Raw genomic sequence first — 27,030 nt, 5'->3', positions numbered from 1 at the left:
AACATATAACATGGTTTTCAAGAGCCTACTCTATATGCAAATTCAGCTGAGGATTGTAGGCAATATTTGATGTACATAATTTCAAGAAAAAAAAGAGACCTCTCTGATATATCAGGGTAGAAGACATACACCAGTAGATCACACTGCAAGATTTACAGGACACAGGAATAGTGGAGCACAAATGACAGTCCATTCTCAATCAGGGATGTACATCTCTGAGTAAAGAGCAGCAGCTGTGAGAACATTGAGCAAGGATATCCACAGACTGTTGATGACAGTGCTAAGGCTCAGATGGGAGAACAAGCATCTATCCAGACTAACAGTGACCTCAGTTAAATGCCTCTCAGAGAAATATGAACACAAATACTCCTGCTCCTGTGCTTAAACACGGAGCACCACTCCTTCTGCTGAAGGCCTGGCCATACAGACCAGGAAAACCCTGGGGTAATCCTTACAGCATATCAGCTGCACTCCCAACACATACCTTGCCCCTGCCACCTCTTGTGATAGCAGGGGAGGATGGGCTCTCCAGAATGATGGATGAGCTACATCCCACTGGCTGCAGAGTGATAGCAGACACACTGCTAATTATCCCAGTGGGGTCACGGGTCAGCACCCTGTGTGCTCCCCTGGGAAGTAGTGTTCCCCCTTCCCATGGTACCATGGTCCACAGACCACGGTCCCAACAGCTCCACAGGGAAATGGTGACATTTTGATCCTTTCATCCCAGCAGTCTGTCAGAAGTGCCAGCTTAAAGAGGTGTCAAACTGGATACACGTAACAGAGACAGCTGCCCTGTGGATGGAGGGTAGCATCCTTAAACTTTGTCATGCACACCTAACATTTAGTGTCATCTTTAATAAGGCTGGGGATCCTTGCTGATGGTGTAGACCAGCTGTGGATGTGCCTGTACATGTGTAGGCCATGGTGCATGAGGCTGTGACAGAGAACACCAAAGAAATGGGGAAAGCAACATACAACTAGGAAATAAGGGTAGGCAGTAACTACAGATAGCTGGCTTTGGATACAGTAATATTATCTTACCTTGAAGCCTTAAGGGCCTTATAGATTTCTTACAGGATAATACTGCAAAAAATGCATACATCAGATTGATTTTCTTAGGAAATCAGTTTCTTAGGAAATTACTGAGTTTATCCACTGTTGTCTGTCAATAAGAAATTGTTTCCTGGATACAGAGCTTAACAGCAGGCCACAAGACTTCCATCAGTACACCAATGTTTTCTTCTGCTTCCTCAGCCTGTTTTGAACATTTCCTCTTGTACACTACACCTGAACAGGCACAGGGGGCTTGCCCAAATAGCCACAGAGTTTCTTTCTGCAATGCCCCTGCTTCATTTTTGTATGAAGGCTGAATGCACACTGTCGGTACCAACATTATATGTTACTGAAAGAGTTTTTAAGATTACTCCATTCCATAGTTTTCATCAAGATACTGGTGGGTCTTCTTCTTCTCACATTTGATTTGCTTCCTGATCATTCCATCACAAACTTGGTGGGGTTTTTTTCCTCCTCAGTCTACAAACTTGTTTGGCATTTTCTCCTGCAATCAACCACATGAGTAACACTTTCACTTGCAAAGGAGATAAATAACCAGGCCTTGCTTTTAATTACATTAACCAGGGAACAATTTGTTGCAAAAGTCTACAGATGGAGTGCTGCCCCCTCTCCAGGCATTCTCTAGGCTGGTAAATCAGTGCAGGGCCTTGTAGGGTATCAATGCCTTCCTCATGAGATTAGCTTTTAATCCAGCGCTATTTCCCAAACATACTTTGCTGGAATACTTCAGGAAGCCCAAGCAATTACTAACACTAACACAACCTGCACAACTCTGCCTGTATGGGTGGCTGCTGTAACAAAATTCAGCTACAAAAATGCAGGAACAATCAAACTTGTTACTGCAATTCACAGAGTAATTTCAGGTCGAAAAGCTGAACAGATGGCATTTGTGAGCTTTATTCAATATCTTGGGCCTTTTAATTAGATTCCTGTTCTTGTCAGTCTGCTGGTTTACAGCAGGAGACCCCAGATTTCAAAGTAACCTTAGGAATCCCATTGCTCTGTCTGATAGAAACCACTATGCCAGGAAACTGCTGCAGGCACAGCTCCTGCTGCTTCCACCACAGGAACTCATCAGCAGGTAATTAAAAGAACCGAATTAAAGGGATAGTCCAAAAATGCAGCTACGCCTTAGCCAAAATGCAAATTAGAGCTTTAATGCACCACACTGCTTTATAATTTTAGGATGCTCTTGGTATGTTTATCATTAGGAATCTGTATGCCATAATTTTCTCCTGCATGCCTTCACGTGGTTCTCAAATTTACCTTCTGCCCCTGACAAACTCACCCTGGATTTTCACTGCTTTTTGGAAAGCTGCATGTAGGCACAATGAAACAAAATGAAACAAAACATACCTACTGCTAAAAAGCTTAAGAACTTGAAAGGGAATAAACGGCGCATCCCCTCCCAAAGCACTGAAACGTGGCAAAAAGCACCAGCAGGCTCCAATGGTTGTGGGACCAAATGCCCCAACAGACAGTAGCATCATTAAATTTTAGAATCAGGTTCAATACTTCCTTTTACCAAAACAGATCAAACAAAACCAATCAAACAAACAAAAAACACCCAAAAAAACCCACAAGCCCCCAGCAGATTGACTAATACGGCCAATTAGGACTTTTATGAGTGCTGCAGTGCATAAAATCTCAGTGACACTTTTAACCTATGGCAATAAAGAATGGCACAACACACTGGAATATAGTAAATCTAATTGTATCAACCAACAGCACAAGTTCACAGCTGTCCTTTTACCAAAATCAGTTAGAAGTTGACTATTTTTGAGTTGTTTGTTTGTATTACTTTACCTTTTTGAGGAGGGAAACTCCAGAAGTTGGAAGACCTTCTAGACCTGTTATAATCTTGTTCAGCAGAACACTGACCACACCTCCAAATCCATTTTCATTTTATAACATATCCTGAATGTATAAGCTAGTATTAAAACTAGCCTGTTTTACAGAAGAAGTGACCAAATACTCTGCTAGCCAAATAACGGCAAATGCAGGGTTCGTGCATATGTTTGTGCATCAGTGCCCTAAATCCCTTGCATGTGGCAAAACTCTAAGTTGTTACAAAATGTAGCACTGCTCCATTATGCACTGTTTAAAGAGATGAGTGGGTTACTACGTAAACTGAATACACACATACTAATTTTCAAGTGTTTGAATACTATGTAACAATCAGCTCTAATAGTCACCTGCCTGGTATGTGTCCATCAGGGAAAAAAACCCTGTAACTCTGCAACAGATTCTCCTTGTTTATTCAGCACAATTTTGCCCTGACATATTTTGTCAGGAAAGAAAAGCAATTCTGTCCTAGCATGGAATGAGACCGAATCCCTCTGAAACTGCATCCCTTGCCAGTGTATCTGATTGCATTGGACAGACTCCTGGGGAATGAGAATGAACAGGATGCATTGAGGTCTAACCATTTTCCTTCCCTGTGATGCACAAACTGCCCATAGCCCTAAACTTCCTAAAAGGTGGCTTTGACAGGGTTGTGCAGTGGATTCCTGCTACAAAGTCCAAACAAGTCTGGATTTTGTGATAACTAGCAGCGTATATGGCGTAGTAGATAGCACAGTATTAACAACGTGAAGTTTCTTCTATTAATAACAACAAACAATGCTGAAGCAATTAAAAATAATGAAAAGCTGAATAAATGCTCTCATCACCTGTTTACAAAACATCATGATTGAGTCTTTTAAAATCTCTAAAACAACCCCTTTATTTCAGATGACAAAACTAAACAGGATGGAGGAAACTTGCCCTATCATAAGGTAAATTGCATCAGGTCTTTCAAACCCTCAACCAAAGCACCTCCCTCTCTCTCTCATGTGCCATTCACAACATTTCTAACTACAGCAGACAGACTCCTGATGATCTCTGGAATTAAACTGCAACACCACTCTGTCCTTTAGGTGAGACATCAGGAGCAGGGCTCTCTTTGCTGATAATTTTCTGTCTAATTCTGGAACAATGCGCTCTACACCAGAAACTGCTCATCCATTCCCTCTCCTTTGATAAATTTACCACATCATAACACTCTTGTGAGCTAAGCAGAAAAAAGCCCAAACCCCTCCCCTTCCCTGCTAAGTATAGAAAACTGCATCTCTGCTGTTTACAGATTTGGAGGCTTGTCTGCACTGAAGCTTCGTCAATACAACCTATTTTGAAGTCATGGGCATTAAAATTTGGATTAATGCCTTGAAAGAAACAGTTCACATAGCCTACATTTCCCTCTGTGCTGATGTTCTCTATTGGTTGATTCTAAAGCCTCAAAAACACCCAACCAATACAAAACATTAAGACTCAGGGACCAAAACAAATTTTAACCTGGTTCTACCTGGCTCTTGGCCTATAATGTTTCATAATGCAATTTACCCACTCAGAAATAAACAAACCAACAAAATATAAACAAACAAACCTTGCATAATTTATTTGCTCTCTAAATGTCTTCTTTCCCTCTGCATCATGAATGAAAGCACAGAGAGGGGGTGAGGTGTCCTTTTGGCTTCAAGAGCTGAAAAACTTCTTGCTGGAAGTTCCTATTTTTGTAGCGCTGGCAATCTGAAAAAAAAAATTGTTTTGTTAACACTTGTATCCCTAGATACAGAAAACAGAAATAAGGTTTGTTCTGAACCACTGCCAACTACATCATTAACCTCTCCTATGAACAAGGCAACAGCTCTCATGCAAAAAAAGCAACTGGAAACATCTCCAGTCAATTCATACCTCACTTACGCATTCTGCACTGACTGCTCACAGCTAAAAACTTCTTTCTACATACAAATGGAAAATAATAGAAACCAGTAAAACAACACATTACAACCATGTGCTTCAAGAAGAGCTGTTGCTAAGCTGTCCAGGTTTCCATCTAGGAAGCACTCAACCAGGAAAACAGGCTTGAAACAGGCAAGCACCATCACAGTCCTTTTCTACAGTGGTGGCACTAACCCCGAACTGTGCCTGTACCACAACAGGATTGCTTGTTTCCATGTGTTCATATTTAAAGCTGCTATCAAATCCCAGCCAGGACTTCTGCAAAATATCTGCACATCAGTTACAAAGATCGCCCATGGAAGATCTTGCACCAACCAAGCCAGGCTCTGAAAAGCCAGACACTTTTGGGGAGACCAGTATGGAGCAACCAGCTGCTCTTGTGCCCATGTTGCCTGAAAATGCTAAGACCGACACCATCCTCAGTGTATGTGCCCTGAACAAGTAGAGTGGCTAACTGAGTTCCCAAAAGCTGGCAAGGAGAACTTCATGCTCTACAAAGTCTGTCATTTTCATTCTGCAAAGTGTCAGACTGTATTATAATGTTTTCTCTGATGTTCAAATTGGCACAGCTGATTTTAAACAGCTTCTTCACGGCACACAGCACCTTGTCACAAAAATATCTTGATTTCTACAACAGTTAAGCTGACATACAACAGAATTAAAACTAACACAAGAATCTTATGATACTCATGCTTCCAAAGGCAGTGGAGTTAGAGCAAAGTCCTAAACTGACTTCACTGAAAATAAAGTCTGTTCCATTAAATAAAATGCAAACAAAATAGCAAATAATACAAGCTGCATAACTACCATGCAAAATGGACAAATTAACAGCGGGCCAGCAAAGTAAAAAGCACTATCAGGCTGCAAGTTACGCCCAAGAGGAAACGTGACTAATAAAATGTAACTAAGAGAATGAAACTACTAATTCTTAGTTGTTACACAAAAAACTACTTGTTAAGTTCCAAATACAATACACAGACCTACTTTGCTGGTGGGGAAAGGTGTGTATGTATCTACCCAGAACATTTAGAGCACAGACCACAAAAGCCTTACTAATCATGGCTATAAGAGACACAAAGCCAAGCGCTGCAGGACAAGGCTTCAAGTGCCATGATTATGGCATCCAGATAACACTGTCGTGACCATGCGTCACAGATACCATCTTTCCCAAAGTTCATAGCACTACTACCATGCCCAACCTTTATTTTTTGTCATACTTCCTTTTCCTACACAATGGCACAGCATGGATCCACTTCTCAAAGCCACACAGGGCTTCCTTCACCATGGGCCCAGTTCCTGAGCACCAGCAACTAAGACTCAAAAGACTAGGGCAATAGCTTGCTCTCGTCTGCAAAATCCCTGAACTGAAAAGCACCCTTCTTCTTCCCATGTTCCAGCTCACTGAAGAGTGCAGCTCGAGCATTTTCCTTCCCAGCTGGAACCACATTTCCAGCTCTTCACAGACATGGCTTCTTTACTAATGGTTTGATAGACATGAAATGACACCTAGTACACAGCTAAATGCAACACCTGTGTCAGGATGTACGTGTCATTTCAACAATGCAGAGTTAAACTCTGCCCTCACGGGCAAACCTGACCCTCCTGGATTTTTGCTGGCCCATAACTACAGGGGAATGCAGCTGGCTGTTAGCTGATACAGCCAGGGTGACCTCACAGTACTCAATCATCACAGATTTGTAAATGTACAGCTAAAACATTTCTATCTGCACTGGAACAGGCAGAAACAAGAACACAACATTTATAGCAGGCAGATGGTATACTACTTTTGATACAAAAGAACCAGTTTATGGCAAAGTATTACAAGAGCTCCCTACCAGGCAGGTCTTACTTGAATACTCATTAAGGATGATACCCTGCTCTGTTTGAAGAAAACTTCCTGGCCAGGGTAGAGGGCCAAGTTTTTTGAAGTGCTTCCAGCACTCCCAGTTAGCGACCTCTTAGGGAGGTCACAATGCTCCCCCCTCAAGCAGCCCATCAAACACTGAAGGAAGTTTGCCATAGTGAATACAAACTTCCCAGCAATGCTCTGCCAGATCTGCAATATCTATCTCCCCAGATCTTCACAGTTTTGAATAACAAGGCTTAACATAAGAAAAATCTATAAGGTAGAATATTGTTCCATACATACAGATCTTTACACATTTAAGTATCTTTTTCTAGAAGTCTACGAGGAAACAGGCATCTTATACCAGTGATCTTACAACATGCCTCTCTTTTTCCTTTCCCCCAAATGTTTTTAATAACAACAATTCCCACTAAACTTCTACCAAGGGCAAAGTACTTCCTAAGGAATCAATTTGAAAAAAACCCAATCTTTCATGTGTCAAAAAAAAAAAAAAAAAAAAAAAAGTAGTACTTAAAAGAGAAAGTTACAGTTACATAAACCTCACACATCCCAGACTGGGATTTTTGCTTCCTGCAAACTAACAAGGACAAAAGTCCCGTGCACTAAACATGGCATGTGCAACACCTAGACTCTGTCATTTATTTAAGGACAGGTAGGCATAGCTGTGAAAATCTTAACAGCATAGATTAGGCAGTATGTGCTATGGTAACAACTTTGGTTTGTCATTCATCTTGTACTCACATTTTCATTTTCCCGCTGAACAGGGGGGTACACAAAAATAAACACCAGCAAATGGCTAGCAGGCATGGCACTGAAGCAAAGTCCTTAGTACAAAGCTACCATGGGCCCTTCCAGCTCTACTGTAAACAAAGAGTGAATTACATTATACACACAACAGCAACACTTAAGTCACAGATGTAGTTCCTCAGCTGTGATCTGGGAAGGGCTGTACAAACTCAGGGCAGGTGCCATCTGCACAAGCAGGGAGCAAACACTGACTGATGAGTTTTTTGGGATTTTTTGCTGGGTTGCCAGACATCATCATTATAAACTATAGCCCCTGATTAAAGCCAGCGTACAATGACGAGGTGCTGCACAATTCCAGAAGACAACTCTACAGACACCTCCATTCCCTTGAGCTGTAGTACACCATCTGTGTGGAAAAGGAGGTATGAGCTGCTACCAAACCTCAACAGGTCTTTCAAGACAGGAGCAGAGAAGTGACGCTTATTATTCATGTGGTTCCCCTGAGGGTTAGCCACTGGTAGCTAAACCAAGTACAGCACAGTGCCCTCCTATAAAATGCACTGCAAATAGGCCTATAGGATATACATCCAGACCTTGCCTTGTCAATCATGAGAGAGGTTTTAACTTCTTCTGTGACATCTGTGTTCAACCAGTGAATAGCTCATGGCAGCTGTTGCTGCTGTCTGTAGCAGTCCATCAGTTTGCTGGACATGGTTTCCTTGGGTTGCCATCCCTCCCCTTTCCCCTACAGAAATTTGGGGATAGTCTGCAGATCAGATGTAATACCATGGAAAGCTGCTCCTGCTTACAGATAACAAACAAACAAAAAATCCCACCACTTTTTCAGCCCTGTTGAACAACTCTAAATGCACCACGTGTCATACTGGACACAACAGAGTATATTCACACATTCAGCATATAACCAACTCCTGGGAGCCCAGGCTGCCCAGTGGCACACTGAGCTTCAGCTCTGCTCATGGGCAGCAAATCCTCTGGTCCTTGGGAAGGAACCACTGACTGAGCACCTCCATTCAGCCTGTCCACAAAGGCAGGGCCGTGCCACAGCATGCAGCTCTGCCCAGAAGGCAGAAACTGCCTGCACAAGGAAAGCTGGACCTCACTTCCCTGTGGTGGGTGTTTGTTTCAGGAAATTTCCCATTCCCAAGCCAAGTTTCAGGATCTACCCTGCTCTGTCAGATGCAGAACAGAACCAAGCAGATATGTATGTCTGGGATGACCCAAAGCATTTTTTTCCCCACCTTTCTTGCTATTTTCAAAACATATTTCTGAAAGCGCTTGAATTTTTTTTCTTATTTTTGTTGATGATTTACATTTCAGAGGCAACACATGAACAAAAGTTCTGACCTTTTGCCTAACCTTTGACTGATCCTATGAGAGAAAGGAACATCTTGTTAACACTACTTTCCCTTAATTCACTGATTCTACACAAAACTAATGATCATCCTCTAAATCCTCTAACTCTCTACTCAGCAGTTTAATTAGAAAGATGATCGTTGATTAATGCACTTGAGTTACCTGAAGAAGGTGTGACTGAACACAGATCACTCAACCCCAGAGAAATGTACATTAATTAGTTCTGCACTGAACTGCTTTCCTCTTTATTCAACTTCAAATGAAGGAGCAAAACCCCACAACACAGCAACAGAACACCAAATTTTCCATCTTAAACTTCTGAGATACTTTTAATTTTACTTTATTCTTTAGGGAGTCTCACATTTTCTTGCCTTGAATTTCATAGTCATCTACCTTATTTTTTAATTATTGTAATTTTACAAAATAAACACACCAAGTCTAGAGGTTCAATACACATTCGCAAAGCTCTGCCAAAGACCTGCAGTCTTGAATTAGTTGGCTCGGGCAAGGAGGTAGGAATGACACCAATACTCGATGGGAATGTGCGCAGCATTAAGTGCATACCACAACTGAAACCAGGTATACTCCCATCCAGCCAGCAATTTCAGCATCCCCACCTAGGAAGACATTCCCTAGAAAGGGAGAACATTATTTAAAGGTTTCCTCACTCTTTTTTAAGATCCCACCAAAATTCCTCTAGCCACAGGCTGGTCTACAGCCTGATCATGAGACTTTTAGCCCTGAAAAGCAGGTAAGCCTTCTTTGATTATATCTCTGCACTGTAAGTCACACTGCCCTTGGTCTGGAAAAGCTCATGCTTCACCTGCCCTTAGAGCCACAAATCTGTCTGCAGATGTTCTGAACAGCCTCAAGGACTGGCTAACTTTTCTCTTTCCATGAAAATCCCCTCCTCATCTCTATAAATGATTAGAAATCATTCCCATATCATGACTTTCTCCTTGCCCACTGCCCTGTGACCAGGGTAGACACCATTTCCTTACCACAGGTTGAGTGACAAAAGCCCCAGGTGATTTCAAGCAAATAATCCTCCTGCTGCTCTGTCTCCCTTTGTCCAGGAAGGTCTCCTGAAAAGTGGCATGTAGAGTGATGACTCAGCTTTAGGAGCAATCTAATCCTTCTCCTGGTCACCAGAAAGTGACACTAGGAAGACAGACATGGGGCAGACCAGACAACCACGCTAGGCAGAGGGGGAAGAGCAGAGCTTTCTCTTCCATGTCCTAAATTATATGCTTCATATAATCCCTTCTCCCGTGCATGCTTCTTCCCATATTTGGCATTATTTATTCACTTTCAAAGCACAAGCCACCACACAGAATACAACACAGCCCCACAGGCTCCTGGTACGTGGTTAGAAAGGATTTTTCCATTGGCCTCTGTCAACTTAATACATAATCAATACATGGCTCCAGCAAAAGTCAAGCAAGAAAGCTGATGCTGCATTTTAAGGTTTACATTTAAAATTTACATTTTTAAGAAAACTGATGCATAGCATTTTAAGAACATCCAGAAGCAATCTACTGCGAATCCCTTCACTTCTGTCACTATCCCTGGTGGTGGAAAGGCTTTTTCTCAAATTGTTTATTTCAGAGTTATTTCATCATCAACTATGGAGAAAAGAAAATAAGCCTGTGTTATTGCAAAGGACTAGGAGCAGTAACCAAATCTTACTGAGGCTTCTGATGGTTTTGCCAACACCCATAGATCAGTTCAATGATACGGTTTTAAAAACTGGATGACCGATAGGGAAGAGACACAGAAATACCAGAATTGAGCCTGATCTATGTGAGGTCCATCACAAAACCACAGCTTTCTAGTGCTAAAGGGATTAGAGCTGCATAGAGCACAAGCAATAGATGCATAAACCCCATCACCAGCTTGGGACTCTCAATTTCAAAACATTTTTGCAGTGAGGCAACTTAAGAAAAATAAACATTCCGAGCCAGGCAGAGATCAGTCATAAACCTTTTCTGAAAGGGAGATGAACACTCTTATTGTTATTTAAAGCAACACTATAAATCAGGCCAGATCTATATAAAGCAACACTATGGGCTTAAAGCAACAGTGGCATTATTCTATCAGAGCTCGGGCTGAACACCCCAGGAAAGACAGACGATATCTGGTAATCTTCAGGGCCAAAAAAGAAGATAGCCCAAAAAAACCCAACTAACCCAAAGTAACAAAACCCACAAACAAACAAAAAACCCCTCCCCAATTAAAAAAAACCCCTTCAAAAGAACTGAAAACTGAAAAAAGATGGGGATTTCTGTGAATTCTGCATGAAGCAAACAAAAATCAGCAAAAAAGCTGCATATATAGAAAGGTAAGCCTCATATTTTTTGTAAAGCTACCAACGTTATCAACAGCTCATTGCTCACATTTGGTGATGGATACCATATTTCACACTTAGATATCTACATTTTACAGATCACATGCAGGGATATATGCTTCAGAAAATACTCTATTATCTTACATTTTCCCAAGTATTTCATTTTTCCTCTTCCAGAACAGTCATCTGGTAAAAATTTTTGGACCTTACATCATGCACAAGAAAATAGCCTAGTATTTTAATTCTGCATTTACATCAGGACATTCATAATTGATCAAAAGCAACAGAAATGGTGGGAAAAAATAGCTTCAAAGTATTAACCTGAAATATAGACTCAAGTTCAGTCTCTTTTGTTTAAGTGTTTTGAAAAAAATTCAGCACATCAAGATAAACATTAAAGTGAAACACTGGAGCCCTTCCTTCTCACTTCAGCATCCAAACTCCCTGGGTCACCCACCATTAATTCCATCTGACAGGCAGACAAACCTGTAATTTGTCACACTGATTAACTCTTATCTACAGTTTTATAACACAGGATCCCGAACTGCTTAATTGTTTTAGATAACTCTAACAACCCTTATGTTTTTCTTCAAAATAAAGAGACTGAAGTTGTCGCAGATGACAACATTTCCACTCACACAAGTTTTAATTAGTGGCATTTTTGTTGGGAGCATGCTTTGAGATGGGCAGTCATAGTGTTAACGGACAATCTACACAGACTATCCTAATTATCTGAAGAGGCTGAAAATGCTAAATAGTGTATCACAAATACTGCAAGGACATCCATGGCAACATGCACCTTTCGGTGTGAAATGTGAATGCATGCTTGAAGGGCGGCAAAATATTTTTCTTTATCATGGTTAGCACAACAAATTAGCAGAAAGATTGTAAGAACAACCCAGTCATTTACACTCTGCAAACAATTACCTATTTGCTGCAATCCTGATCTACTTCTTAGCCTGCATACTTGGCCAGCACTAGAGGCTGGAAAGTGCTTCCCTCTTCCTTTCCACCTTACTTGTGTAAACATAAATTTTCCCTTTCAGAAAAGCTCCGGTTGCCTCTCAGAGATCATGACTGAGAAGGCAAAGATCTAAAGCACTTCTCACTATTTTGTATTTTCTGAGCAAGATTAATATTTTAAAAGGGCTTGAGATAGGGAGAAGCAAGACTTCTCAATGTCCTTATAAATTATAAATAATTTTCTTGCGAGATCAAGAAAATGGGAGGAGGTAATGCAAACTCCATGAAGCCTTTAGACTCTGGCTATAGCAATGCTGATATATCAGCAGTAACTTCATTCCCACCCTGCAGAATGACTAAGGCATAACCTTAGTCTTGCCATCACCCTCAAGTCATCAACCTGTGTTATCCTGATTTATTAAACAGCTTGAAGATATCATGCATTAGATTCTTGGTTTTGTTGGTTTACTGCAGCTTTCATAAAATTCCCCAGTAGTATTTTTATGCTTAGCTGTTTTTAAACAAAATAGATACATCCATCCCCTCTATGGAAGTCAAGATTCCAACAGTTGCTCCTTTAAAGTAACAAAGAATTATCAGTACAATCCTATATAGTCTCCTGCAACCTGGGAGAAAAAAACGTATAAGACAGAAGTTCTTTTTTGAACCTTGTTCCCAAACTTTGGGCATCACACCTCTCAACCCTGGCACCCCTGAGAGCAGTGTAAGGACTAAAGCATAAATTCTACTCTCAGCTTCATTGGAATTAACTGTATGAATGATGACTAGTAAAACAGTAGCAATTTTTCAATTATTGCCTCAAGTATGCCTTGGCATAAAGCTTTACTGAATTTGGAAGACTATTAAACACCCAGATACCTTTTCCTCCAACAAAGCAGAGCTAGCAGGAATCACAGACCTACCCAGCTGGGTGTTCAGTACCACCCATCATAATCATCACCCCAGGCACAGACAGAGGCTGGTGAGGTTGAAGCCCTTTTTATAACGTGGGAGTATTCAGTGATTGTATCAGCAAACCTTTAACCTGCTCTTGTGAGCACGTGCAGGTAACAATTTTCACCAACTCTGGTGGGTTGGTAGATCTGTATTAATTTCCACTGGGCTGCAAAAAGCACCCTGACTCCTCCCTGAAGGTATAACAATGCTTTGAAGGAATGATTGGCTAAATAAAGTTGACAAATCTCTCTAAATTTTTGTAATGCATTCTTTTAAAAACAGTTGGAGTTCTTCTGTTGAAAATCTTTCCAAGAGGTTTCTGCCTGAAGCAAGAAAAACACTCCGGAAATTTTTTGTCTGAATGACTGAAGGCTGGCCAGAACTAAACAGGTGAAAATATGATGTTAGGATATGTGAGGCATACTTAAGGGTGCTCCTACTACCTCTATCAACCATATTTTATATAAAATACAATGTAATGCAGTTGGAAATGTAAAGACTTTAAAACCCTAATGGCCCACCCTTTCTGCTGTTGTTCCTTCAGTATCTTAAACAGCAGAAGGCTGGATTACTGCAATTTTCGCAATATAAAGTATAAAACATCCAGAGTCTGTGCTGAAAATCCCTCTCTTGGGATCTGAGGCCAGGAAGGGACCACCTGGTTCAGCCAGTCCTGCTACAAGCAGCCAGGCACTGCAGGCATCTGGTCACATAATCCATCAGTCCACATCACAACTCACAAAACACTTCATGAGATCTGAATGAAACCTGCAGCCTTCAGAAGTGGACCAAGGCCAGAGACAAAGCATACAAGAGACCAAGAGAGACTGAAGACCTCACAAAGGTCCCATCACAACATGAGATTTTCTATACTAAAGAGCACAGCTCTACTGCCAATCCCCATCATCCATGGAGCAAAGACAGACAAAAAATTAACCTGCTAGCTCCTAAAAAGGTATTTTGAAACAAATTATATACAACTCATATCATAAATCATAGAGGTCCTTTGCCAACCAACCACATCCCTCAGGGTTCCTAAACCAGTGCACGCTACACCATCCCTGGGCATAACAGAGTCACATCCAAAAGAAAACATTGAGCAAAATCCCCTCTGGATATAACCCTCTCCACTGTGCACATGGAGAGGCTGGAAGACTAAGTTCCTAATTTAGGCACCTCAGTAGGTTGCTTGCCTAAGGTAAAATAAATCTGAGCCACAGAGTATCTCTTCTACTTCTTTTTGAGCAACAAAAAAAAGGAGAAAGAAACAAAAAGGAAGAAACTGGTTTTAGTAAGGAAAATGTAGTTTAAGAGGCTGAGACCCTGCTAAAAACTTAAAGTTATAATGAATTCCAGGATTCATTCAAGTACTCCATTCTTAAAAAACACTCTAATGAAAGGCTTACATATGAAACATAGTAGTAATAACTTTGGGGTCAAATCCATAATGATTTGTTTGGCAAAGCTTTCACTGACGACACTTAAATGTGATTTCAGTGGGTGTTCTGCCTGAGAAAGGGCTTCGAGTCTGGCCCACACTCTGTATATTTAAGTCACCTCAGCCCCAGCATTATACAGCGCCAACCAGACACAAACCCCAGCATTATTTAAACCATTTGCACACCAGAGCCTCCAATTGTGGGGTGCAAAAGCCAGCAGGAAGCATTGATCATTCCTTTAGCAGCAAAAAAAAGCTATCTTTTTTTACTTGGCTTTCTTATGATATCATTTACCTTCTGTAATAGCAGCTGCTTTTTTTAAAATGTGGATTTGCACAGTATTCAATTTGCCAGTTTCCCCATATAGATGTAAATTTACTGAAATAGCTGTTCACAAAATCCAAAGCCCAAGGGTGGAGTCCTAAAAATAAATATATGTAGTTTAAGTTCTTTTATATCCACACATGATAAGAAATCTGGTTCTATTCTGGTGAGCCATAAAAGGGGAAGAATGGTAAAACCACAAACAGGAAAACAGAAAATAAAAATCCGTATCTTTTGCTCTACCCTCTCAAATTTGCATGGATACTTCAATGCAACCATTTGGCAAAATGTTTCAAATGTTGGTTTTTCAAAGTATTTAGCCATATAAACTACCCTTTTGTTTCTGTTGGCTTCAAATGTTACTAGGCTCATGAATTCTTCCTTACGTCTTATTATTCAAAAAAATACAGCCAACACTGCCTTTATGGAGCAAGAAAAACCTGAGTATCATTTTCCAGTTAACTCTTCTGGATCTGCATGAACGTGAAATCAGCAACAGCAATTTTAAGCCAGGTTTTCTAACCACTGCACCTAATCACTACCTTTTGAAGTATTTTATTTCCCAAGCAGTACCACAGAAAAATCTCTGCAGTCACAACACAAACTCAAGTCACAAGAGTGGCAGAGCACATGCTCAAAAAACTTATAATAATCTAGGTACCAAAAAAACCCAAGAAGTAGCAGTAGGTGAGACTTACTGCCCTGCTGAATGCCAGAATGCCAGAAATATTTCAAATAAAAAGCAGTCCCTTAATTTGAAGGACTTACACTAAGCCAGACCTGATCTCCCACTTTCCAAATGCAACTATTTCAGTGAATGTAATCGTCAATGGCACATTATCATAAAAGGAAATTTTATAATTGTCACCTTCTTAATCTTTCAAGTATTCAGTCTTTTATCAGGCTTCTGTAATCTGGGATATCGGTGACTACACAAGCAATTTGTCTGCACTTCCATATTTTCCACTTATTCCATCTCACACTCCAATTGCCAGCAGGTTAATGACTTCACAGACAACAGCTGTCAGTCACTATCCTTTCAACAACTCCACGAAAAGGCTTTTTCAAACACCAGCCACTCTAGAAGGGATAAAGAAAAAGCAAAACTGAGGTCTACCCCCTTAAATACCACATGTACACGATTTGCAGGTCTTTCCCTTCATTTACCAGGACCTTTCCTCCTGTTGTGTTCTTCAGGACCAGAGTAGCCAGCCAGGAGGAACTCCAGATGACTCCAAACAGAAACATATTTTCCCTTGCAAGCATCTAAGTTTCTCCACCCGAGCTGAGGAATGAACGCCACAACACAGCAGTGAAAATGTGCACGCTGCTATTTTTCTCAAGAAGCGCTGCCCATCCCAACAATTCCTGGATGAAAAAACAGTATTCAAACAACAAAACCATAAGCTTATGAGTTGAATCTTTAGTCAGAGAAACAAGATTTCTTCCAACTTTAAGGAATGTGACAATAACAGCAAATCTAACCCCGCTTGATAAGCAGCAGGCAATTCTCCATATAAGGTGAAAAATGTGCTAGTGTAGCTCATGCAACACTGCTAATTCTCTCCCTGTTCTCAATATTCAAGAACATAAATGAACATATAAATCAATTTTGTAAGTAAACCTTTTGCTTACTTGCAGCTATAAACTATCTAGACCCTGCTCGGCACATAAAGAATTTTGAACTTAACTATTTAATTCCTTTTAAACACTTGGTATTCATATCATAGCAGTGCATAAATTAACGTGAATGTGAGAGGTTCCACCCCCATTTGATTTCTGAATCCCTTTTATACTTTACCACTCCCCAGTCAACTTGTGCCTTCCAGCCCCTGACTAATAATGCTGCTGATGGCAGGCCAGGAAAGCAGCCAGGGGAGGGCGAGAAGGGGTTGAGGACTGGGTGAAGCCCGGCAGCCTCACACAACCACCACTCACACTCCTTCTGCAAGTCCCCAGGCTGATGAGTGGTGGAAGCACCAGGATATCGGCACAGGACCGCTGCTACTACTGCTAAGAACTTTTATCTCGGCTCTGATTGTCCCACAATCCCTATGTAATAGCAACAGAAACACAAGCAGCATGTACCTAGCTGTGCACTGCAAGAAGATTGCAGGCATCACTCATTAAGAGACTGATGAAAAGACCTCAATTGATTTTGATGAGCTCTACATCAGAATGTAAGCCCAGAGGAAAGCTACTTTATATGATCCCTTCCCCTAAAAGCAAGTTGCAACATCTGCAAAAGATGTATCAGTCCTGGTACTGAAATTTGCTTTGTTTTGTAGTTAGTCCCACATCCCAACCCCTCCCACACTCCCCTTCACTGTTTTTTACACATTATTAGTTATTTTAATGGTCTGACAAACTGCCCGATGAACCCTCTGGATGGGTTTTTTTCCTCAGGAATGATGTACCAATGACCAATAGGGCATAAAAGACAGGAGATTCAGAACAAGATCCTGGAGGTCTTTTGAAAACCATTCAAAACTAATGGGATTATCAGGGGACAAAAAACATCCTAAAATCTTGTTGGCAATGGTGAGAGGAGGAAAAAAAAGGATTAATATAATTAAGCTATTAAAAAAAACCCCAAAACCCCCAAAGTTCATTAACTAGTCTGGAGGAGTTGTACTCTAGAAGTCAGTGACTTGTATGAGAGGCACAGAGGGGAAGTTTCCACACACACTGCACATATACATATCAAATGGAACAGTAGGAAAAGGAGCTCACTATTTTCTTGATCTTTAACAAGAAGACAAAGGGAAGTTTGATTGTTTTAGCCACTGAAATTTCAGAAAAATCAGATGATAGCCTCAGCTTGCCAGTCTTCCTAGTTTATCCACATTCAGCCATCTTGTAATACCTCCAAGGCAAGAAAACGTAACATGATGTGCTAAGAAGGCACCGTAGACCAATTAATTGCTACCAAAAATGTAGGCTTCTGTTAGTCAGAGATTCTGTTTTGCTGACTTTTTTTGCATATCATCATCTATTGCATTACCATGTAAAGTAGCATAGCCCACAAAAAACTGAGTCAGCAAATTATAATAATGATATGCATCTGAATTTAGAACTTGAATTAAACTGTTTACTGTGTTCTGTAACAGAAAAAAAATCAGGAGAATTAACTCTAAACGTTATTTAATTCTTACAGAATGACCCTTTTAAGCATGTTTACAGTCATTCACATCTAAGACTCTCATTTCCTGGAACCTTATCTAATCTAAATTCCATATGGAAGATTTTAGTGGTATATAAAGTTGCATACAAATTAACCACACTCCAATTCATTCAGATGAAATAAAACTGTAAATTTAATAGTGATGAAACTAGACCTGTCAAATTACATCTGAACTAACAACAAAAAAGTTCAGACCTTTTTGTACAAATTTAGTTTTAAAGGACCTATTATATAGCCTTAATTCAGAGGCTAACTCTGATGTGGCTTAGTACAAACATACTTCTAGTTGACTTGCTTTGTATTCGGGGAATGCAAAAGGGAATGTCTATTATCCATGTGATAGCAAAGACCTCACATGGCTAAACCACGAACTTGGAGCTTTTCAGGGTTTAGCGCTTAAAGCTTCTGAGATTATGGCTCCTTATCCAAAACCAGTTCAGAAAGCATGGCAGGAACCAGGATAAGATATAGTAGAGAGAACTTTAGTGTATCTTTACAGACATGGCTTCTCCATAAACTTCCCATGAACTTTCGAAGACACCATTTAATCATTCCTATCTTTTCTCTGCAAAACTATACATACATATATATATATACACTCAAGAAAGTGTGTACATCAATAATACATACAAGAACAAATAAAATAATATGTACAATTATTATAACATGCCAACAATGAATGGAAAAAATTTAAACCAATAATGAGTAATTATGAACAATAGTCTGTACCATAATACTAAGCGCAATATGGCAAACAATGTATTATAGATTCAGTTTCTCCAAACAACCTCAACTACAATAATTCTACAAAGAAATTCATAAGGATGAAAGGAAAAACCCAACAACAAAACATAAAAGTTCCCCATGAAAAGGTCTTTGTCTGAGGAAGATAACTGCACAATAAGAACTTTCTGTCTCAAGAGGATATAGAGAATACAAGTGAACAAAAAGTTAATGTCAAGCTCTCATCCTGAAATCCAAAACGAGTTAACTCCACATAGCTGCCCGAAGTATTTACCAAACAAGTTTTATTTGGGAGAGTGTCTTCCCTATAACACACAAGTCCCACTGAAATGCAAAATGCTGCAAGAAATAAAAACAACGTCACCATGTGGGCCAGAGAAAATAAAGCACTGTTCCAAACTGAAGTATATTGTTATAAAAGAAAATGTTTAAATGGGCTTATTGGTCAAGCACAGCTCAGACCCTGGAAAAATCTTTTATTATGACTTTGTGGTGGGGAAAAACTAGTAGTAAAGGTAAGTATTTTAAATAACCTGGACACTTTTTTTGATGATTTAGCCCCATTTGTTACTCTTCATAGCTGGCAATCTGGAATTCTTAATTTCTACACTAGTTTTATGCAAGTAAGAAGTAGCCACTGATTAAGAATCATCTCAGTCTGAATTCAGTGATTGGAATATCTCCCCTCCTTTATGTCTGGGATTTAATGTTCATAAAGCTCAAGAGAACAAATGTAATTGACTAAAGGCAAACTTGAAAGCAGCAATAAAATCCACCCTTTTCACCTGTTCTTAGCTCTGAATACACACCCATTTACAATACAGGGTTTAGTGAATGATTTATCAGTATCGGCCTTGGGTGACACCCTCTCCTACAGAGATACCTGTGCACGTGGACATCTTGCAGGACATGTTCTCTAATAAAAATGTTGGCTCAGAGATTTGACAGTGACAATTCATCACAGATATTTTCACCCCTAGAAATATACCAACAAAACCTAAACTGTTTTATGGTACCAACCTCCCCATGTATCATTCCAGGAAACATTTCCCAATAATAACATTGCTGATGGCCAAATACTGAAGCCAATCCTGATCCTGCCAGTGAAGAGTTGCCTCCCAGCAATGCATATTCTGATCTCCTGCCTAGCCTAAATTTAAACTCCAGGGACAAAGCTCCCATCCCTTCCCCAAAGAAACGTTCTACTACTTACGAGATCTGACTGTAAAGATGATCTTTTTATTCAGATTACGCTTCCTACTAAGCTTACTACTTTCAATTTTTACCATTCATAATCCCCCACAGTGTCTTAAGTAAAAGTTATATGAATAAGAGTATATTCATAAGAGTTACAGCTTTCAGGGATGATTAGCATGTGAGCCCTCTCCCCATGCCCATTAAGTTAAGCTATTCTACATTCACATCTTATTTTACTCCACCTGAACCAGCCTTCAGTGTGTAATCATTTGTTACTCTCTTACAAACTCTGCCCAAAATAAACACGTCCTAAACACCACAAATTTTCAGACTGCTGAGAAGTGCCTGATAGTTTATATACACTATGCTCCTTCCTACTTCTGCAATGCCCAGACCTGAAGGCAACAATCCACATGGAGCCCTACAACAGCTGCAGCACCCAGCAGTGTCATACCCTCCCTGATTTCTGTAATTCAATTTCTGGTGGTCAGTCTACGTTTCCATAAAATGCTAGTTTGCTGTGCAAGAATATTCTATGTCCCTACAATCACTGCTGCCAGACCTCAGTCCGGTCCCATCTTCTCGTTGCTCCAGTTATTCTCAACTTCAGCAGCATGCCTCAAATTCAGCTCCATCTCTTTGACACCTAGATCATCCTGAAGGATTTGCAGAGCATCTTGAACCGTTTAGAAGTATCAATCATTTTCCTCATACCTCTGCAGAACAATCTTGTGTGACTTTTAAAGAACACACTGGAGACCATCAGGCACGTCCCTCCATTGCCAACAGGGAGGGCAACCAGCACTGGGTGCTCGGGTCAGGCACAGAGACTCTGCTGAAGCCTCATCTGATGCCACAAAATTAATAAAATCTTTTCCATTCCCAGTGGCAACAGGCAAAATACAAGGCAGCAAAAAGGATCTGTGGCTTTATAATATGCTACTCAAAATATCTGCTGATGGTCATAAGACAGAAAGAATATGCCAAAAAAACTGTATGATGTAGTCAGTTGGCAAATGCGGAAAATCACACACAAAATGAAATGCGTTCAGCACTGTAAAAGCAGGGCTGTGGGAAATTGCTGGTTCTCCATATAAGGATCCAATATTTTTTCAATTTGCCAGCATAGCATAAAGCACATAAAAAAATCTTAAAATAAAATTCTAAATGTTAACCATGAGGAACACTTTTTACAATATTTCTTAAGAATGTTCATTCTGTACACCCATGAGTCCTGATTTTATAATTTGCAGCCAGTCTAAATGAAAAATAAGAGTTTTTAAAATTCTCCATATAAAATGTCAACCACCTTTTTAATTGAGAGCTAGAAAAGTGTAATTGAAAATTACTAACCTCAAGCGCTCATTAGTGACAAATCCAAACCCCAGCTGAACACAGCCCTAACAGGATTAAAGAGACATTCAGGATGATGTATGTAGACCTGGTATGCAAGAAAAGCTGAAGAAAAATCTGACTTATCCATAGAGCAAGGATCAGACAAAGCTCTGGGAGGAGCGGTACTTTGGTAGCAGACATGCACACACACTTCTCCTGGTGCCTCCCTCCCTCTGCTGTTGGAGATGCCGCCCACAGGAACCCTCAGGACCGCAGGAGGTCAGAGCCTGCCTCACTGCAGCCTGGAGACATCACTGCTGGGCCCAGATGCTGCAAGGTCACCCCAGCTCCTCCCCGAAGGAAGCACGGAATGGCTTGCCATGCACCTCATGAGAAGGCATTTCCAAGAGCACAGCCACCCTTTGTCCATTTTTAATGGCCCTTCGCCACTTCCCCCACTGCAATGAAGCTCTTCAACAAGCAGGCAGTTCGGTCCACCACAGCTACTAAAATCGCACATACAAGTAAACAGGACTCAGGCTGAATTTCATGGTCTCAAGGTCCTTCTGTGATCATCAAAATCATTGAGCATGAGATTTCCTATTGATCACGTGCCACTGGCTGCACATCTAAGGAGGCTCAGGAGGGTAAATGATTTTTTCCCAAGTCAATTTTAAATTGGCTTCCTAAATTGTCTCCAGATTCTTTCCAGACAGCAGAATGGAAATAATTAGAGGTGGTTGGAAAATGGAATTTTTTTCCTGTGGGGAAAGTCTGATAGCCCTGTACTTATTTTTATGCTAACACAGGCCAAAGTGTAAAAGCCTTAAAATATTTAGTAGAGCAAAATACTGTAAGGTATTTGGAAACAACATCCTGCACACACTTTGACTTATTTTGTTGCTAGAGAAGAGCCCATTCCTCACATGGGCTCACCAGCAGCCCACATAAATGGCTTAGTTTTAGCCCAAGATTCTTTCTACTCCCCAAGACCACATGGCAGTGACTAGTACTGTTGACACAAGCTCTCCATACATCCTACTGCTCTCACTGTATGGGTGAGACAAGAAGACAGCAGGAACTGCACTTAATCGCTGCTCCCTTGCTCATCTTCTGAAAACAAATTTAAATGACATGTTTTGGAGGTTTGGGTGAGGAGGTCCCCCCATTTTAAAACAAACCTTTGTCAGTCTGAAGTGGTTTATCCTATTTTTTTTCTGATGCTTATTGTGGAGCCAACAGTTCCCCGCCACCCAGATGCAAACTGAGAATAGTCATAGAGCTGGGGGCTGAGACACCATGGGGAAATACACAGAGAAGTGACCTGTAAAAGTCGTACACAAACTGCGAACAAGAGTAAAAGGGACATTCACTCTCAACACCTCTTATAGACAGGAATAACACAACTTCCCTCCTGTTCATGTACAGCACTATGCCTTCTACTGCCTAACCAGAGATACACTGTCAAACCAAGCACCTAGGTAACTAAGTCAAGTAAAACTCTTTCTTCCTGACACCATGGAGATGGCTGCTTTATGCAAGTCATGCAAGTCATCCAAGTAGAATGCCTCATGGGAAAACCTTCAGTACCATCACTCTGTTAGGGTTCTTTTCTGCAGCTGTTTAACTGACAGAGCCATGGAAATCCTGAGTACTGTGAATTCTACATCATTTAATTCCTGGCTTCAAGTGCCTTTGACTAGTGCTCCTGATGAGGATGACACCTCTGTCTGTAACTTGCTCTAAGTTACCATTCCCTCAATGCAACTTTCCACTGTACAGCTAAGGAGATCTTGGCATCTCTTTCTCTCCAGGTCATGTGGCAACTGTTCCCAGAGGAACCTGCAGCATGCTGTCCAAGCACAGCTGAAGCAGACAGAGCCTGAAGCACAAAATGGCTAGACATGAACACCAGAAAAATTGCTTATCCCATTGTATCTATCTTTCCCCAAATTATCTTTCCAAGCCAGACCAAGGTAGCAGGGGAAACAAAGGAGCCCTTCATTATGCATGGAGAAGGGAGTGATTGCATCATTTCAAAATTTTCACCTCTGCTAACCTTCCCACAAGGAAATGCTGCTTCCAGTAAGCTTTATACTGAAGACTGCAGAATCTACAAGTACAGGGCTCAGAAAAAAAGGCTTGATGAAGAAGGTGAAACAGTGAAGAGAAGTTTTTTTTATACTTTTGACTTAGCTGGCCACCAGCTCGGGAACTGGATGGAAAGCAGCCCAGCAGAAAAGGACCCGGGGGTGCTGGCTGACCAGCCAGCTGACCATGAGCCAGCGTGTGCCCAGGTGGCCAAGAAGGCCAGTGGCATCCTGGCTTGGATCAGCAATAGTGTGGCCAGCAGGACCAGGGCAGTGATTGTCCCCCTGTACTCAGCACTGCTGAGGCTGCACCTCGAGTGCTGTGCTCAGTTTTCCCAATTCAACAAGAATATTGAGGTGCTGGATTGTGCCCAGAGAACGGCAACAGATGTGGTGAAGGGTCTGGAGCACAAGCCCTATGAGGAGCAGTTGAAGGAGCTGGGGTTGTTTAGTCTGGAGAAACGGAGGCCCAGGGAGACTTTACTGCTCTCTACAACTGCCTGAAAGGAGGGTGTATCCAGGTGATATTTGGCCTCTTCTACCAAGGGAACAGCAACAGGACAAGAGGACATAACCTTAAGTGGCACCAGAAAAGACTGAGGTTTGACATGAGGAAGAATTTTTTCACTGAAAGGGAGGTTGAGCATTGGAATGGACTGCCCAGGGAGGTGGTGGAGTCACCATCTCCAGAGGTTTTCAAGAAATCACTGGACACAGCACTATGTGTTGTGCTGGACACAGCACTTAGTGCTATGGTCTTGATGAGGTGATGTTCAGTCAAAGGTTGGACTCAGTCTTGGAGGTCTTCTCCAACCTTAAGGATTCTGTGATTCTGTAATTGCTTCCTCCTCTTTTAATTTTTCTATACAGTGAGGCAAGTTTTGCAAAGTTAAAAAAAAAAAAAAATCATTAACAAGCTCAAAGACACTCAAAGAGAGGCAAGATACTAAACCATGCCAGTTTCCTTTCATCAAAGACACAGATCCACAGGATCTATCTATAGGTTATAACACCAGCAGGCTCAAACTTGTTCTGAACAGACACAAGAAATCCCTGCCCACGCTTGGAGATAACCAAAAATCTTTTGAACACTTCGCATGGCTCTGGGCCAAACTAATAAACTCTGCTGAGCCGCAGGGACATCTCCGTGCCCTTACCTCAGGCTCGGCACAGCTGGCAATGCTCACAGTGCTTCGTGGTGGCACGAACCATAGGCAGAGATCATTCCTAGCTGTCTTCACCACAGCATGGAGAAGGAAATGCCACCACACTCACAGCTTTGTCTTCAAGCCTTGACTTCAATCTTGGGACTGTTCATACCCATTATCTGCATTATCCATCTAACAAGAAGCATTTTAGGCCAGTTTTTGATTCAAGTGTCAATATTTTGATATGGACATAATGTTTTTCACCTGAAGCTGATGAAAAGAGTTGCAATGAGAGTCTAACTAAACCAATACACTTGGTTTTAGCTTTGAATTACACTGTTTTACAACAGCTTTTTCTGTTTTTCTGTTTACACATTTGCACAACGCTTCTTAAACAAAACAACATTTTTTTACTCAAGTTTTTCTTTGGAATGCTTCCTCAACCCTTCGAAGAACATCTTACTGGGTTGGGTGGCGGAGCAGAAAAGGGAATGATGAGACTTACACGTTGTTTACAGTGGGTAGAGCTGCCAGGCTTCTATCCAGTTTTAAGACGTACAGCCTTTGAAAGCCCTTATGTCTGGTCTTTGACTCAAAAATGACATCTCTACAGACAGAGGGGTATGGGGCTGTAAAACCAAAGCATATTTTCTTAACACTGCTCCAGAAATATCCTCTGCTAAACGTGTAACAGATGCATGTTCCTCATTAAAAAAGTGTTGCTATACATTATGTCTTGGCTGCAGACAGATTCTGGCAGAGATTGATACACTGTGGACATATAATTCATGTGTCTAGTATGTGAACTCTGGACCCTGCTTAACCTGCTGAGGTCCTGTTGTGGATCTTGGGCCATGGAAATGGGAGCAAAGGGAGAAAGCAGACAGACGTGGAGGACCAGTGCGGAACTGAGAAAACAACAAAGCTATTGGACATACTTTTCTCAGCGCCATCCCCAGGCACCCAGCTTTTATTCCCATTTGTATAATGAACTGGAAAAGCAGCACCAATTCCAGCTACCTTTCTTTGAGAGGAAAAAGAAATCATCACTTCATGGTGACCATTTTCTTCTTTGAGTAATCTCTTGCCTTTTGTTGAAATTTAACTTTGGGGTTTTGGAAAGGTAAGTCCTCATGATGAATTACAATATATTTTTTTGGCTGATTGGTGCTTAAAACCCACCCATGCTAATCATAACTTCATAATCCACAGGGAGACCCTTAGTTTTATTCCTTGCCTGGTATTCAGACTTCCATTTAATTACTGGTTACTTAGATTTATAGGCAGATTTGCTAAAAACAGTGACTCTCTGTGTGCAGACAATAACCTTTTGATGGGTAAGGTAGTAAAACTGAAATTCCTATGTAAACAGCACCAAATTTTAAAAGTAGCTGGTTTAGCTCTCTAATGAAATTGGCAGCACTGTGTGGGTACTTTGTCTTGGAGAATGCTAAATGGTGCACAGCCAGCATTTGCTCCATAAACTGTCAAACAAGAGAACCGCAACTGTTCAGTGATTTGTTTTTCTAATGTAGTTCTCTACTATGGGAAATGTCTTTTCCATGACCAAATGTAGAAGCTGTCAGGATCCAAAAGAAATAGAGGGGAGAAAGATGATGTCTAGAAAGTATCTAGAGAGAAAAGGAGAAGGAAAACATTTCTCAAAGACCCAGTTTTGGTAGTATTATGAAAAAGCAAAACACTTAGGAAATAATTACTTCAAGGATGCTATCATTAATTGTTGGGCATCAGTTACAGTACTATAACACTCAAATTTGTCTCTCTCTTCATCAGGTAGTACTGATGATAATACTGCTGCATTTCTCCATAGGAAGAATAAACAACTATATATATCTGGTAAATTTCTTCTCAGGGCCTTCTACTACTTTACAAAATGAAACTGACTTCGTCACCTTAGAAAGGTAGAAAGCCCCCCTTCCATTACTGAAGAAACAAACACTCTGCACAGAAGTGATACCTGAGCTCTATGCCTCAGCAAACAAAGCAGTACATGAGCACTGTTCCTATTTTGTTCTATATTCCTTGCAGCATTTCACTGCTGTTTTAGCCTTACGTCAGTACCACAGGCAACAAAAGCAACATCATTTTGTTCATAATAATAAAGGGTAGCTAAACAGGTAAAAGTTTCCACCACTGATGAAAGGACATCCCCAAATCAGAATTTTAAAACCGATCAATATGGACCAACTATTTCAGACAGGTGCTCGGGTGAAGTCTCTCTCTCAATAATGGAAAAAGCAGCACAGCTCTCCTTTTCCTACTTCTGTTTGGACCAGAGGAAAAAAAAAGAAAGAAAAAAAGACACAGATTTCATCATCTGAATTCAAACCTCATCTGATCTGGTCCTCAGGAAGACACACAGCATTTAAATATATGCAATGGCTATTAAGGGATTGACTCTGGAGAAGTAATCAGATAGACAATCTTTTTACCAGG

The 27,030-nt window shown here is 40.9% G+C and overlaps 1 protein-coding gene across 1 annotated transcript in view; it reads right to left on the bottom strand.

Moving 5' to 3' along the window:
• Window positions 1-4,569: 4,569 nt before the first annotated feature.
• SCAF8 (SR-related CTD associated factor 8) overlaps window positions 4,570-27,030 on the bottom strand; it is a 155,282-nt gene continuing 132,821 nt past the window's right edge. Inside the window, exon 21 of the mRNA XM_042016674.1 lies at window positions 4,570-4,644. The gene's annotated coding sequence lies outside the window, so the exon portion shown is untranslated. The remainder of the gene's footprint in view (window positions 4,645-27,030) is intronic.

This window comes from Corvus kubaryi, unplaced genomic scaffold, assembly GCF_017639235.1.
Source record: "Corvus kubaryi isolate FWS band 111438036 unplaced genomic scaffold, C.kubaryi_AGA036_p1.0 split3-73, whole genome shotgun sequence".
Taxonomy (NCBI): domain Eukaryota; kingdom Metazoa; phylum Chordata; class Aves; order Passeriformes; family Corvidae; genus Corvus; species Corvus kubaryi.
The sequence above is the reverse complement of the archived record's forward strand: the minus strand, read 5'-3'. Positions and strand labels throughout refer to the sequence as shown.